Raw genomic sequence first — 4,538 nt, 5'->3', positions numbered from 1 at the left:
TACAAGGTAAAGAGCACTGACCCACGGATGTGACCACTGCAGTCATTTCTGTCCAGCCTTAGCACAATCATCTGCACCCACCTCCCTGGAGAGGTGCAGCACAAGCCTCCAGGACCCAGGTCAGATCCTGCCTTCTCAGCGGAGCCCTCCTTGATGGCCAGGCCCTCAGACTAGCTCAACTGTGAGGAGTTAGGTGGCTGTATGTGTGTGTTTGTGCGTGTGTGGAGAATGGGATGTATTGTGTAAGCATCTGTTGGTGTACATCTGTGTGTGTATATGGGACTGTGTGGTTGTGTGAACGCATGAGTATAAGTTGTAGGTGTGCATGCATGTGTGGGTGCATTTGTGTGTGTTGCTGCTTCAACCAGATGGTGGGAAGGGAACAGGGGCTGCCGGTTTCTTTACCATCTCCATTGTGCAGGGCTGTGGAGCACAGACGTGATTCAGACAGGTCCCCAGGCCTCCAGGAGAGCCAGTTTTTTTGTGGAAGACACTCCTGCCAGCAGTGACACCCCAACACAGCAAAGACCAGGACACAAGAGCACCGGACATAAAGAGAGACCAGGTGACAGCACGGGGCCCAGCCTGGCAGCCAGGAAAGGCTTTCCAAAGAAAGTGAAGCTTGAATGGAGTCTAGAAACTGAGCAGAGGAATAAGAGGGACCAAGGCATTTAGGAAGGGGTGGGAGAATCTGTCCCCTCTGGAGGGACGAGCATGGCAAAGGCCTAGCGCTGAGAGCAGACGGGCATATTTAAGGAGTAGCTGGGACTGAGTGTGTATGTTGGAGAGAATGGGGACAAGCCTGGAGAGGTCGACAGGGATATATCACCACATGTGGGAATGAGGGATGCAGTGAAGCCGTTAGAAAGCTTGCTATGAACTGCATAGGACTGACTAGAGGCCAGAAGACAGTGTATGACAATGTCGGGGGAGAGCAGAAAGGTCTGAATCAGGCAGTGGGAGTGGAACCAAGAGAAGTGATTTAGAATCTGCGAGACGTAGTGACTGTGAAATATGTCCCCCGAAGCAAAGATGACATGGGCTCAAGGTTCAGGGGCTGGGGTAGAGGGGAAAGCATCCTCTGAAGCCCAAGAGGTGGGCAGTGCTGGCACTGGGAGACTGTCCGCTGGTTAGAAGCCAGTAAGACATGAACCAGGACAGCTTGGAAGCCAGTGTCCCCAGAGGTCGGGGTTCTGCACTCCTGGGCTGGGGCTGGACTGCACACAGGCTTTGGGGCCCTGACTCTGCATAGTACTCACCTGAGGCCCCCAGTTTCAGGATAGCGCTGCTCTTCCCTCTTGAGCAGCCTGGCACAGCCTGTGCACCGCCACCTGCTTCTTTATCTGGCACATCCCGACACGACAGCACTGCTGACAAGGAACAGGGGGACCTGAACAGCCACCAAGAAAAGGAGGCATCAAAGCACCTTCCTAGACCTGAGCTCTCTCCCCAGCTCCAAAGCCTGCTTCAGACACCCCACTCACATCTCAGGCCTAGGGGACTGACCCATCTCCGGGGGGGGGGCCCAAGTCACCTGTCCCTTCCCTGGGGAGCTTCAAAGATGGAGGTCTCGGTCCCATCTGTCACCTGGGAACCTTTGTTACCCTCTCCTCTGAGCCTCTGGCTGACTGACATTCCTGAATCCCCCCCCGCCGACCCCCACCCCGCCCAAGACGTCTTCTTGACCCTGGGCTCCTTCTAAGAACTTGTCACCAGCTACATCCACCCTGTCCCAGAGCAAGGGCTTCTCCACTTTGCCAGGGTCTCAGGTCCTCATCAGGCTTGAGTCTGGCTCAGTAGGCCGGCCATTGAGCCTCTCTTTCCTGAAGAGTTGGGTCTGTCTCTTGAACGGCTACTAAAGGCAGAGAGGCCCTTGAATCTGAAATTAAGAATTCCCTGGTGGAAAAACCACACTCTCTAGGTCTTTTCTTTCCTTCTTTTATTTACAGGCAAGAGCAACCCCTGGCTATCTAACCAGGAGACCTGAATTCCTATCATTTGACTTTGGGAAACCTCTTTGGGCTTCAACTCTAAGATGAGGCCACAAAGACTGGTCTAAGAATTTAATAAGGTAATGCATCTGAAAATGTTTAATAGTGCCTGGCACATAGTAGGTGCTAATTTTTAAAAAATTAAAAATTCAATATATTGTTAAGACGTTATCATATACCCCTGTTCCTAATGCTCAGGGAAGCACCAGAAGGGAAGATGATCGGGGGGAAGGACCTCAGAGAGTTCACAAGTGGATCCTGCTAAACATTCCTATTCCACACCCTGTAGCAAAGAACATGGGCCAGGTTAGATCTGGCCAGCAGGTGCCGAGGGCACAAGACAGGCAGCCAGGGCTCCGGGAACTGAGGCAGGAGATGGTGGCATGGTTTGGACAGCTGAGAGGAAAGATGGGTAAGGCACCCTCATAACCCCAGCACGATGCTGGCCGTGGGCCCTCCAGGGAAGCCTCTCCTCTGGAAGAAGAGGCTTTGGTCTATGTGTACCGATTCTCTTCATGGATCACACAGTCCTGCACTGCAGGATCTGGCCCAGGTCTCCGTGGGCCCAGGATGGTGGAACAGCATGGCTGAGGGCCTCTTGGGCATCCTGGAGCCCCTGCTACCACAGACCCATCTAGGAAATGCCAGCTCTTTTGCTGCTGGAATTGGGAGCCTGGCGAAGTCAGGCCCGGGAACCTGGGGACATAGAAACTACATGTGGACGAGAGGGTGGCTGGAGTGTGAATCTTTTCCTTCACCTGCAGAAGCAAGCCTTAGAATTGCTGGGCAGGGGGAGAAAGGCGGGTCAAGATGCAGGGAGGGGAGTGGAGAACCAGAAAAAGGCAAAGCACCCCTGGGCTCCTGATGGCAGGGGCCTGCACGTCGCTTCTTTCCCAGAACACAGCCAGAGCCTGGCCCAGTGGAATGAATGTTGATCAAATTGATTTGATACAAGAAATCTAGAATGAGATACAGTCGCAGAGACAGGGGTGATAGAGAAGCCAAGAGAGGAAAAGACATTCATGCTCAGGGATAAAACCCTAGAGGTAATGGAAATGGAGAAGAGAGAGAGGGGAAAAAGAAAACTGAGCAGAGACAGAGAAGGAGAGAGAGAAGATAGTGTCTTCACCAAGTCCCAAAATAGCAGCTGCTGGTGCCGGCAGCCTGCCCTGAGATGGCCCCTTAATTGGGGCTGAATTCAGCATTCTCTGAGCCCAGCATGGATGTCACAGGACGGTGTGTGCTGGGCCAAGGTTGTCAGAAAAGGCCCAGCTGGAGCTGGAATGTGTACAGAGTGTGTGGCTTCCTGCCCTGAGCTCCCCACACCCCTCTAACTCCCATCCTATACACCGGCCCAGTCCAGGGATGTGGCTCTGAGGGAAGGTGACAGCTCTGGGGAGGGCAGGGTCTCTCCTGCTCCCCGGGGGAGCAGGAAGGGGGTCTGGGCTAAGGAGCAAGGAGAGGAGTGGATGATCCTTGCGTTTGGGGAAGAGCCCATGGTTGGACAGTTGGGTACTTAGTGCTATTATTTTAGGGCCAAGTTACACTGTCACATAACTCTCTTAACAGGCTGATTTGTCTGCCCACGTCCTCTCTTTCAGATGCCAGCACCCAGCTGTGTGGCCCAAGAAGCCATAATTTAAGGCACCACCTCCTCTCCAACCCATTCCCCTGTTGTTTCTGAAGAAGGGCTGGACCTGCGTCTTAAGAGAGCACAGCCTCTATCCAGCCAGTTATTCAAGGAGGTCTGGCTGGGCTCCATTTCCCCTTAGGATAAAATGAACGCACCTGCTGTTCCCCACGCCATGAGGAATTTTCGTTAGATGTCAAGAATTTTCCAGCAGCATGAAATCAAGACTAGCATACAGGATGGATGAGTGTATGACCACCACCTCACCGCCCTGCTATATCACATGGGAAATTCAAAACCTTTTCCACAGACTAATACCACGTCTGTGCTTGTGATGCTCAGTCCTGGGTTAATTTAAAAATATTAATTGGCAATTAGTTGGAAAGTGCCCCCAGACCCAAAAGAAGAAAGACAGAGAATTAGTATTTACATGCCAGGCTCCATGCTAAATAGTTTCCCTTATGTTGTGCCATTTAATCCTCACAAGAGACCTGGGATGTTTTTATTATCATTTCTGCTTCTGGATATGGAAAGAGATTAGATAATTTGCCCAAGGTCACTTAGCTGGTTGGTGGAAGAGCTGAGGCCCAAACCCTGGTCGGCTTGCCTTCAAAGCCTATTTTACTCTGCCAGGTGACCCAAAGACATCAGGGAAGCCTTGCTTCTAGATGCAAGGCTGAGAACTGTCATAGAGAGTGGAGTGAGTAGTCTCTTAGGAGACTTGAGGGAAATTGATATGCAAGGCAGCTCTACTCTTGATTGGCCTTCATCTATGTAGTCAGATGGTGGGCAGAAATGTCATCAGGAAGCCTAACCCCAAGAGGCCAAGACTTTAGAGCTATCATAGCTTGGGTTCACCTGGAAGCAGACTCTGGGATGATTAGTATGCAGAAAATTTATTGGAGAGCGTTCTCAGG

At 51.9% G+C, this 4,538-nt stretch overlaps 1 long non-coding RNA gene across 1 annotated transcript; it reads left to right on the top strand.

The window, feature by feature from the left end:
* Window positions 1–426: 426 nt before the first annotated feature.
* LOC115300899 lies at window positions 427–3,858 on the top strand. The gene is made up of 3 exons (XR_003912913.1): window positions 427–565; window positions 1,950–2,071; window positions 3,593–3,858. It is a non-coding gene; the product is annotated as an uncharacterized LOC115300899 (long non-coding RNA).
* The last annotated feature ends 680 nt before the right edge of the window (window positions 3,859–4,538 follow it).

This window comes from Suricata suricatta, chromosome 9, assembly GCF_006229205.1.
Source record: "Suricata suricatta isolate VVHF042 chromosome 9, meerkat_22Aug2017_6uvM2_HiC, whole genome shotgun sequence".
Taxonomy (NCBI): domain Eukaryota; kingdom Metazoa; phylum Chordata; class Mammalia; order Carnivora; family Herpestidae; genus Suricata; species Suricata suricatta.
The sequence above is the reverse complement of the archived record's forward strand: the minus strand, read 5'-3'. Positions and strand labels throughout refer to the sequence as shown.